At 39.6% G+C, this 11,835-nt stretch overlaps 1 long non-coding RNA gene across 1 annotated transcript; it reads left to right on the top strand.

Moving 5' to 3' along the window:
* The first annotated feature begins 4,672 nt into the window (after positions 1 to 4,672).
* On the top strand, positions 4,673 to 10,912 carry LOC118335208. Its single transcript, XR_004797047.1, has 3 exons — positions 4,673 to 4,808; positions 5,126 to 5,241; positions 6,932 to 10,912. It is a non-coding gene; the product is annotated as an uncharacterized LOC118335208 (long non-coding RNA).
* The last annotated feature ends 923 nt before the right edge of the window (positions 10,913 to 11,835 follow it).

Here is an 11,835-nt window from a genome sequence, read left to right as displayed (position 1 = left end):
ACTTTGAAATGTATTTAAAATATGTGTACACTTACAAAAATACAGCTATTTACATACCCAATAAAAGCAAAAATTGAAAATGGCGGTGTCAGTTGCTTTTCAGATATTATGTTTTCTTTGGCAGTTGATACATTGACAAAATGCTGTCAGGTTTAGATGTAACTTTTATTCAGCAGTCATTTATTTGAACAACATTTTGTCTGTGTGCATGTGACCTAAATCCTGGAGTACGAGCAAAGTAAAGAAATTGATTGGTGAGTGTGCAGATATTGCATAAGAACAGGCTCTGATGCATTGTCTTCATGGATCTTAACTTACAGTCTAGCCGTTAGGTGTGGGCAGCGATCAACCAGCGTATCAAAGCGAGAACATTATTCAGAAAACTTTTTTTGTGTCTTTGTCTTTTTCCTGATTGCACACTGGATGCCCTGAGCACTTGTGACTGAAGACAAATTAACTTGGGAATGACTGTCACATCAAAGTCTCTCTCCATGATATTCATTTAAGACTCTGGGCATCAAGACCAAAGTTATGTCGTCAAAGTGAAAAAAAAAAATCTGGCTTTGGCATTGACTCCATATTTTGCTTGTTTCAATTGTCTGCCAACTTGTATTTTTCCGGTGTGCCTAAAGTAACTGGGGCTACTGAATACCAACGGTCACCACAATTCACCCCTTTGAGATGTCCTTTCTCAAGTAGCCAAGGATCAAGGCTGCTTTTTTTTTCTTATTGTATGAAGGCATTGTCACTCAGTGTGTTAGTAAGTGTTTGATTCAAGGATTCTGGGTAGAATCAGCTCCTTGAAAAATTTCCTCCTGATTTACTTTGGTCTAGTGTCAGATCATGCACAAGGAGGGCCTATTTCTCAGACGTAAACAATGCAATAGCCTCAAATTACTTCTCTATTTTTTGGTCTGTTCTGTCTATTTTGTGGACAGGCATTAAATCTTATACTATTCTTATTTTGGAGATGTAACAACACACTTGCACCCAGATTTGCATTGTATCACTAGCCACACAACAAAACAAAACCGCATTAAGGTGACATCTTCCAAATCAGAACAACCTCCCCCCTCCAACTCCCCTTCATAAAACAAGCCTCCAGGGAACAAATACTAAGTGAAAGCATGTAGGTAAGCGAGACAAACTGTGCGGGAGAGATGTGGCCATTGTGAGTGTTTATTGGACGCCATCTTCTTGTGATGTGACAGGGGGGTCCGAGCCTCATCTCTACACCGTGCATCTCGGCGCTCTCAGCAGGAGGCTCGCGCTCCCCTTCTCCCTGGCGCCACTGCCAGCCGTCTCTGCCGAGGTGGTGTGCTAATAATTTAAACAGCCCAATCAAAGGCAATGTGATGTTTCACACAAGGGAGAAAAAAGGAAGGGAGGAAAGTGATTATTAGTGTTTGGGAGAGGCGGCCAGAGTGATTGAGCTGAAGGGGGACTTTGATTCTGGGGCCTCTCCTTGTTTTTCAGAATGGCATTGGGTTTAGCCGCCAGGCTTCAGAAAATATGGTGAGCTGTCAGCATATGACGGTTAACTTTTTTTTTTTAGCACACTCAAAGCCACACACAAAGAGATTCACTCTTAACAGTTTATTGTAGTAAGCCAGTACCAAGTCCATCCTTCTGAAGAGAAGAAATTAGGTTTTGTCTTTCAGGATTTTGTGTTAAAATTTTATTTTTTATTGTTGTTATTGTTTTTATTTTGCACCGCTTGGGAAGAAAAGTAGAATTTTGGGAACAGTTTGAAAGAAGAAGAATGACTTTGAAAATCACTTCTAAGGGGTAGTTAAAATAGTTAATGTTCGGTTTGGTTTGTTGTTAGGCTACATTCAAATCACTATCTACAATCTGGAATGAAAACATCCAATCTCTCTCTCTCTCTTTCTCTCTCTCTCTCACACACACGCAGCACAGTAGAGATGAATCACCTTGGCTTGTCAAGAGGTTGGTTAATAGACACATTTGATGTCACGCAAAGCCCAATGGTGTTGAAAGGGTTTTGTTAGTGTGTTGATATCACCTCCTGTGCATAAAGCTCCTCTTAAAACAATAAATAAAAATGAGCGCATCCAAAGCCCCTGCAGTTTAAACTATATCCCTTTGATATGGGATACCTATTACTGTTGGCTTTATCTAATGGATTGGATTCCCACACCTCATCCCTCCGGTGTTTCAAAGCACTGAAACCTTCAAATGTAATGTGTTATCAGCACATTAGCTGCTCTGGAGCCACTATCAATGGCTAATTTTTCTGCAGGGGACAATGTAACACAGTTTGACAAAGGGGAGCGACCTTTGAACTACGCACACAGAGCTCAATGGAGCCACGTCTGTCTGACTTGTTTGATACTAATTACAGAATATTCCTTATTGTTGATTGGAAACTTACAAGCTTACTCTTTTACTTTGTCATTTGTTTGACTAAAAGTACTTGTTTTGCTGTCTAGTTCCTAAAACTAGCCATTCCTCCATCACTTGTAGGTTGTCTTTTCTGTGGGACAATCTTAATACTTATCACCTAAACACAGTTGTATCAAAATGTCAGTGGAGAAAATGAACTCCCAAAACAGCAGTTTGACACACATAAACACATATCTTACATGTTAAGATTTCAGATGTTGTTGCTTGTTGCTCTCTCCAGATTCTTACATATTTTGTCGTTCTGTTGGAAAGGATTGGGGAACAAAATTAGTCGCCAGAAGCCATTATAAAGCCTCAATGTGGTAGAATTGTAATCAAATCTTGCTATATTAACATAATCATACCAACTGCCCACTTTACCAGTTCCTGCCTATTAGCCAATTATCCAAACATTGATAATATGTCACAAAAAACTTTCTCAACAGCACGTTTTAGATGACAGCAGACTTAAGAATTCACATCTGCAGTGTCTGCATTTCCCAAAAGACATTTTCAAGCAACTTCTACCGGAAGGCATCTGGATTAACTGAGCAGCAGTAGCTTCCTTTACAGCCAGTTTGTCTCTTTTCCTCCAACAGCTGTAATTGGTGAGAGAGTCACATGTTAGCTTACCTGTTAGCTGCAGCTAGCCTAGCGGCATGGTTTTGTCTTTAGTCTAGATAATTGTGATTTCCAGGGATCTGATTTTTCTTAATTTTGCTTTGAAATGCACGGTGAACATGACCCGCAGTGTCAGTGATTCAGTCTGATTTCCCAGTGTAATTAACTTGAGGTTAGCTAATGTGTGGCAGCAAGGTTTGGTTGTTATATTAAAAAAAATATATATATATATTTATTGTCACATCCTAGTTTCTTTCTAATTTTACATTACTAACTTCAATTAGTTTGCATCATAAATGCAATGAAATCACTTACAAAGTACATTATTTCCTTTTAAAATGGCATTTTAATTAAAGTATTTTTATCATTCAAACACTGATAATATAATTATATTAATTATATTATATTTTAATATGTGAGTTAAGAGAAATTAATTTGTGCTTAAATATCTATCATTCCATTGCATGAAAAAATATTTTATCAGACTGATTTATCTGCATGTAACTAAAAATATTACCAAAATCTTATTATAACCCAAAAGTAATTGACCCCAACCCAAGTAATTTATGTAAGCTTAACAACAGACCCCCATCACAAAAAACATCCAAACATAAATATCACAGCAGTTTTTTAGTTTTCTGATAATTGTTTATCAATTTAGTAGTAATTTTGCAAAAAAATAAGATCAGTTTTTGTAGAATATTATACAGAAATGTAGACTTTTTATCTGATATCTCACCAAATCATATTTGTAGATGACATTATCTAGTAGCCTGTTGACTGAACTTATTACCATAGATTCTAGCAGTTTAAGTATTGGGCTAATTTAAACAGTGGCAGCTGTTAGTGACCATCTAACTCCATGTTATCTGCTGGCCACAAAAGCACTGAAGTACACAGCACACAGATTAAATCATCCACCACCTGTAATTTTCCTTAGAGGGAGACAGATGTTTCGTATCCTGTCTGGTTTTGTAGTGGCGTACCACAGATATGTTTTGTTGAGGTGGCAGAGGATTGCTCTGTCGGATTCTGTATATATCATAGAGTACACTTCTCTTCCCACCTCTGCTGACTTCTATATTTCCCTCTTTGTCGCGCTCTTCTAAAATAGGAGTGGTGAAAAATGGCCCTACACACTCCAAGTTTAGCACCACTCAGTACTTTTGGTTAGCCTCAGTGGCCCACTGATTCACTTTGAAATGTTCCAATTAAAATAAAGGGCTAATTGTTAGTTTGCCCAACAATTTCTCCGTATTTGTGCCTTCTTTTTTTTTATCAGACAGAAAAATTCTCTTTCACGTCTGTAGGCCTGTTGCAGCTAAAATTATATGTCGTGTGTCTGAATGTATGCGTTATGTATGTTTATCCTCTTACTAGAGTTGTCATTAGGAAGTATGCAGTGCATGTGAGGTCTTGCATGATAACAGGGTTAGTTGTTGTGCTCTGTGTGTACTGCACTCTATATAGAACATGCCTGTGTGCACTCTTCTGTGATTGTGCTTGAACGCTGCAGCAAAGCAAGCAGACATCTCCAGCAGCAGCCACCAAACAGCTCCTGAAGGGGCGGTCAGGCAGCAGCTGTTTGTTTATTTAGATCTAACTTGTAATTACGTCTGCGACAGACTGCACCACGTAGAAAAGACATATTTGGCTCCACTCGCCAGCCAATCGTCAAAGGGCGCTCGCTGTCCCTCTTGATTACAGTTGTGGACTGTAGCCGTGCCATCCCAACGGCTCTGTGAGAAGTGAGCCACCGGGATCTCATTTAAGGAGCAATTGTAAGTGACTCAACTGTTCTGAATGTGTTGGTATGAGTAAATATTTCACATGACAGAAGAACACTTTTATTTCTTCACCATTAAATGGAAATCTGCTAAGTTTGTGCCTCAGAAAGTGGAGGGCTATAACTGAGAACACAGCATAAGCAAACAAACACAGTAAGTGTGATTGTAGGCTAGGTTGGCACATGCTTTTGTTTTTGTGCTTTTGTGCTCAAAATGGCAGAACAGTCCGGTAACGTTAAAAAATACTTTGTCCAGGTCGAGGAGGATTTTTTGCTTGTGACACAAACTGTATGTAAATGTCCCTCTGCTAGTGCGGATGCTCGCTGTGTTCCCTCATTTGGCATTCATAAGCAGTTGTGACGACCTCATCAGTTAGATGGAGCTGACTCCGAGACGGAGAAGACAAAACCACAGACCTCAAAATGAGGTGAGCAAGAAGACAGAGACTCCACTTCACAGGAGGCGCGCAAACTGAACCAAATTCTCCCTCTCTCTCTACCCCGTCTCTCTTTTCTTCCCTCCCCTTTCTTCCCCTCGCTAGTTTAAAGTTGTCCTGGCTTTTATTTTGAGAAATATTAATTTGGTAGAAGAGTGGTGTCGTATCTGAAACACAACACAAAGAAAGAAAAAAGAGAGAGGGAGAGTGAGAAAAAAGGGGGGAAAGAGGGGAGGAAAAAAAAAGAGGCGCAATGCGTGCACATTTCTCTCGCTTGACGTTTTGCTGAAGTTTGTACGCCACTTGAGCCCGCCGTTTCCCTCGCTAATGATACCAGCGGAGCCTCTCTGGGGAATGGCGTCCGTCGTGCGCCTGGCTTTCACATTTCCAGCACCAGGTATTTTGGGATACGCAAGCGGGGACTATGAGGCACATCATTCCAAGAGCTCATGTGGTTCTTTCTCTCTGTCTCTCTGTCTCTCTCTGTCTTGCTTCCTCTCTCCTCTCCAATCGGCTTCACTCCTCTCCTCTTTCTTGTTGTTGTTGTACTTCTGCATACGCAGACATTCTCTGTCTCACTCTAGTTCTCCCTCTTTCTTTCTTCCTACCTCCCTTCCTCTTTCTCTCTTACTTTTTGATTTGGTAAGGATGATTTCGAGTGTGGAGGGGAAAAAAATGCGTGCGCAGGAGAGGGGAAAAATCTTTTTATTAACTTATTCATTGTATGTGAAATCAAGAGGTTTTTTCCTTTCTCCCCTCCGCTCCCTCTCCCCCTTCCTCTTGGTTAAGGCAAATGAATGTTTAAAGAGGTAATTTACTGGGCCCTGGCAGGATCCACATTGTGTATTACACAAACAGGCAGCAACAAAAGGAAATTCTAATCTAGACAGTAACACGACTGCACAGAGGATCCTCGGCGGGGGGTCCAGATGAATTATACAACAATCTGTGTTCTCCCTCGTTTAATTTAAAGGTCTGTTTTCAAGGCTATCGCCAGCTCCCACTTCAGAGGAGAGACTTGGCCCGTTGAGGTCAAGCCCATATTGACAAATATCAAGAGGCAAGAAAGGAGCGCCCAAAACGTAGATATGAATAAATAAAGGCAAACAGATAAGCAAACATAAAGCAATAAGGGAGAGGGGAGGCAGGCATACTGGCATACACAACATCTTATTGGCCATAAAACATGGGGGCCCAGACAAGGTTTAAGGACCTGAAAGAAACACGATAACTAAGCATGTGAAGGTACTCCTTTTTAAACGGGAAATGATCGTTTGTTTGATGGCACTGCATGGCTGTCAGGGTTTGTTAGTTTTCACACAGATATACAGTAAAGAAGGGGTCATCACTGACTGTCTGCTGTGCTCACAGGCCCAGTGGCCCTTGCCCTGCTTTTGTTAGCAGAGGTGGAAAATAGCTTGCATGCATACATCTATTAAGATGATGCTTCCAGAAATGGTCCAAATCATTTCATGAATTTTAGTCTGTTACGTAATAGCTATGCAATTGTGCCAGGTACCTCATGGTGCTTTTATATTTAACTTCCACTGATGTATTTTCAAATAACTCTGAGTGATGTCTGACTAAGTCTTTGAACTAAAATATTCTTAGAAGAACAGGCCCCTGTTGGACATATTTTTACTCTCTCTTTTCCTTTTTAACCTTCTCTTTTCCTCCCCAGTTTTTAGAAAAGAGCGTCAGGTGGTGACAGAATTGCCCAGCCACCCTGAGTCACCTCTTGTCGCCACTGATTTTCTTCATAGTTCATGGGAGCCGCACACCACAGCCTCCCTGTGCCCCCTCTTCCCAGTCCATCATACCTTCGACAATCAACAGGTCACAGCCCCCTAACCCCTCCCTGTGGCTCACCACCAGCCTGCTTCTGACAGGATGAGTTTGACCTCTGACCCCTTGAGCAGACAGCTCAATCAGGTTTTTATGGCACCAGTCATAGCAGAGAAAGAGAGAGGATAGCCACACATGGCTCTTGGGGAGGGGGGGGGACACTGGCAGGCCTCTTTTTTCCCTTTCTCATTGTAACCCTTCCTCAGTCACATAGCTCCTGTGTTAGGTTTTAATTTATATTTTGACATGGCAAATCACTTTGGGCATCCACACCATTCTCATACATTAATCACTTCCTTTATTTTTCAAATCTTCTCTAATCATAATCAATGTCCTTTAAGAATATTAAGCATCTATAGCTTTTATTTTGTTTGCCCGTACCTGGAAAGCCATAACCCCATACTGAAGAATAAAATTTGATTGAGGAGATATTTAAAAAAAAAAACTGAGAACTGTGATGCAAATTTGGCCCCTCGTTCACAGCAGAATCGCTAGTGATGTTTGCTCCCCTAAGTCCTCCGAGCTCCACCGCTGATTTAACCTCCAGGGATGAGCAGCCAGTGATCACAACGCTCAGAGGAAGTTAGCGGCCTCCGCTCTCCAGAGGCCAGCACTTCCTCTTGATTTCGCCTGTTCTGTCGAGAAAGAAAAGGAAGGTAAAGATAAAAAAACACCCCTGCTATGCTGTGTGTGTGGGCTTCACACAACTGTAAAACTGCGTCATCAGCACAAAGATGAAACTCTTAGTGTGTGTGTGTGTGTGTCTGTGCGTAAGTGCATGTGTGTATTTTAGACAAGGTGCCTGCCCTGGAGCTAGATAATGTGAACAGAAGCAGATGGGGAAACTTAAACGCACACCCACTAGGGTATAGCAGAGCTGGCACAAAGTAAGAAGAGGTCTTAGAACATCTCCCAGCCCTAGTGGATGCCAGCTCTCTCGCTAGCACTGAAACTGGATGACAAAGAGAGTGAAAAAGAGAGTGAGTAAGTGAGAAAGAGAGAATCTGTTGTGTGTGTGTGTGCCTGTGTGTGTTTTGTACAGTGCCCTGTACTTTTTGTTCTTTTTGCATATTTATTTTTTTATGGAACTGTTGGCCCTCTGTCCTTCTGTTTTGTATCTCATCTGTTGTGCTCCAACACTAAACATGTCGGGGCTTAAGAAACACCACCCAGAATGGTCCACATAAAACCTTGCATGTCATTTGTTTAAAAAATTAAATATGTAACAGTCAAAAAGAAGTGAATCTAGAAGTGAGGAGCTTGGATGCTGATTGTGTAAATTACATGATGAATTTAACTTTAATTAAATGATGATGATGATGATGATAGATACTTTATTCATCCCCAAGGGGAAATTCACATTTTATTTTTCCAACACTTCCAGTATACCAAAGAAAGACTGACTTCAACATGACTTTACGGTGCATTATTACCCTCACCATTGTGGATAAGTATTGTAAGTTTGTCAAGGAGGAGAAGTGTGTTCCATGTCAAATGATCAAATGAGTCTACACATTATAATAGCTAATATGCGCTCACATGATCGGTTAACCCCAGATAATAATTTTTCACAATTTAATATGCAATAAAACAAATCTTCCATACAGGTCCAATGAGGAATAAATGTGTCAATGAGGAAACATGTTTAAAAGGGAACATGTATTCCTGATTATATTTGGGTTTGTGCACCGTACACATTATCAATAGCCTGTATGCTGTACAGATTGTAAAGCCGCTTGAGAGCCCCTTTGTGATATTGGGCTATATAAATAAAATTGACTTGACACATTTTTTAATCAAAGGGTTATATTTGAGGTTATATTACATTTTGTGTTACTGTTGAAAATGTCAGTACATTACTAAGAACAATATTTTGATAGTATGTATATATGTATATATATATGTGTGTATATATATGCTTTCTTTATGTACTTACGTATATATATATATAAGTACATAAGTACATAAATGGTTTGTGTATCCAATAAAGGGTTACGCCTAGTACTAGTTACATAAGTTACAGTGTACCAATTTATGTAAAGAACTGTTTCAAATGTACATCTTCTCAACTTGTCATCAATGCTTAAGAAATCTGCTTATGTTACTTTGGATATCTGTGTTTGTGGGGTGCTCAATTCACTGTCAGTGGCATTTATTGTGCCCTCTCAGCAGCTAGTGAAACCCTGGAGGAAATGATGAACTTAGGGCAATTTTATGAATCCTCTGAATTGCTTATTATAGGTGTCTTTAACTGTTTATCCAGCAAGCAAAGCAAAGCTAAAAGATATCTGTCTTGAATGAAACTTATCTCAGCTGATATCCAACAGTGCTTGAAAAATCGTAATAAATCTACATTAATTGATGAGCATCAAAAGAAATGAAAATCCAATGTCAAAATGTGTTTAAAAGAGACATTTAAAACACTTGAATACACAAGATTTCCTCACCAATTTATATCACTCTCACATCGGAATAGCATGTTCTATTCAAGATCCAGACTCTGTGCTACATTATTTTTCTAATGTTTTACCCTCACTGCTGATAGTCATAGTCCTCCTTACAAAACATTTAGAATAAAAAATAAATCAAAGCCCTAGTTTTCTCCTGAACTTGCTCTAGCCATACTTAATAGAAATAAACTTTGGTCCATTGCAAGAGCTTCTGGCACAAACACTGACTGGCAGAACTTCAGACAGCAAAGGAACTGCGGCATCACCTTCATAAGAAAAGCAAAATCTGATTATGCATCTGTCTTCTCAAAGAGCAATGGTAATGGAACTGAATTCTAGATACTGGTAAAAATCCTCCTCCACATTGCTCCCACAGTTATAAACATTGAAACATGCCCATTATTAAAAACAGTGACATGGTTGAAGCTTTTAATAACCATTTGATTGCATCTCGTGACATGTTTGAAATCCTGTGCATACACACTGTCAAGACAAAACTCCAATATCAAAAATTGTCCCCTTCCTGGTCCTCGCTTTATATAGTTTCACTCAGACATTCTCAGAGGTATATAATGCGTTAATAAATGTAAACATAAGAAAGTCTTATGGTGAGCATAATTTTGACCACGGATCCTGCTCCTCAGTAGAATTGTTACCCCTGCATCACTTTTGAATTGTGGCTTCCTGGAAGATAATAATGCAGCAGTCAGGCTTTAGACCTTGTAATGGCACAATAACTGCTGCAACAGCTGTTGTGGATGACATTGTTAACTCCCTTAATAAAAAGCAACACTATGGTGCACTCTTTGTAGATCTGTTCAGGGCTTTTGATATTGTTGATCACAACATTTTGTTAAATAACATGCCTTCTGTGGGTTTTGATGTTTCTGCTTACAACTGGTTCAAATAATTTCTCTGATAGAGTTTAAACTGTTGTTATAGATGGTTTTGAAATCAAGTCCCTAAATAGTTGATAAAAGTCCCTCAATTATCAATATTAGGCCCACTGCTATTTACTATGTATGTAGTAAGATTCATTTTTTCACCTCAGCACTGTAATGCTCATTTTTATGCTGATGATCACATTCTGTATGTCATTAGCATTCACTCACAGTGAATATTCACTCACTTTGAGTTATATGAAAAGATTGGATTGTCATCACTAGCATCTTGGACGCATCAGCATACCTGTGTCTTCATGATATCTAAGCTGCAGAGATATTTTGCATCCTTAGTTGAGGTCGGACCTAGTAACCAGGACACTAGATCACAGTTCTGAATTGGGGAAGACTGGTTTCTGATACTATGCACCTTAGTGACCTGCAACACATCTTGAAGTTATCTTATATTTCTAATAATGTTGTGTGATCTTGCAAAAGGGAACTTGATCTCAGTGAGATTTCCTAAATAAATAATGCTTAACTAACTAACTAACTCGACCTGCTCATCAATCATGCAAGAAACACTTGTGCCAACCCTTAGTCATGCATCACATTTTGCAAAGCATCCAAGTCACTTGGGACCAATCTGTTAGCCCCATAAATCAGCTCTCGATCTCCAAAAGCCAGCCAAGGCAGGCCGGGGGTGAAAGGGGGGCCAATGAGTCCTCCTACAATGAGATGCACATGTTGCTGCCTAGTGGGTGGGTGCTGCAGAGGTCATAGGGGGTGTGTAGGTTAATAATGAGGTGAACTTGATCTTCTCCAGTCCTAGAGAAGATCGGCCGCTTTTCCCCCCAGAGGGGAGAAGACTATCTCAACAATGTAAGTAAGAAGAGGAAAGTGATGAGGGAGAGAGTGTGGTTTTTCTGAACTGCTGGATCAGATAATGGTCATGAGGCTGTAGATGAATAGATTATTAGTAGTGTTGGTAATAAGGACATTAGAATGATGTGCAGTCATGGACGAAAGTATTGGCACCCCTGGAATGATATTGTCCAGTCGATTTTTGGAGTTTTGTGTAAAATGATGTCAAATTTGGCTTTTTTCTCCTGATTATTTCTGTTGTCCCAATGCACTTAAAGGAAATAAACATGTGCAACATTTTTCTGGGAGAAATGGTGCATTTTTCCACGGGTGCCAATACTTTCGTCCATGACTGTAAAATATTGTTAGTTTAACTAAGAATGTTCAGGAGAAGAAGCAGGATATATAAAAATTATACTTTTTTGATACCTTACAGTTCTTAAAACATAATGTTTTTCAGTGTTTCTTTTTTTTTAATCCAATTAATAACGTTTGTAGTGTTTTGTTTTAAATCAGAAACTATCTGTTCAAAGTAGACAAGATTA

Source organism: Morone saxatilis, unplaced genomic scaffold (assembly GCF_004916995.1).
Source record: "Morone saxatilis isolate NCDOM2014 unplaced genomic scaffold, NCSU_SB_2.0 Contig1, whole genome shotgun sequence".
Classification (NCBI taxonomy): Eukaryota; Metazoa; Chordata; class Actinopteri; family Moronidae; genus Morone; species Morone saxatilis.
This window is presented reverse-complemented; position numbering and strand designations above follow the sequence as displayed.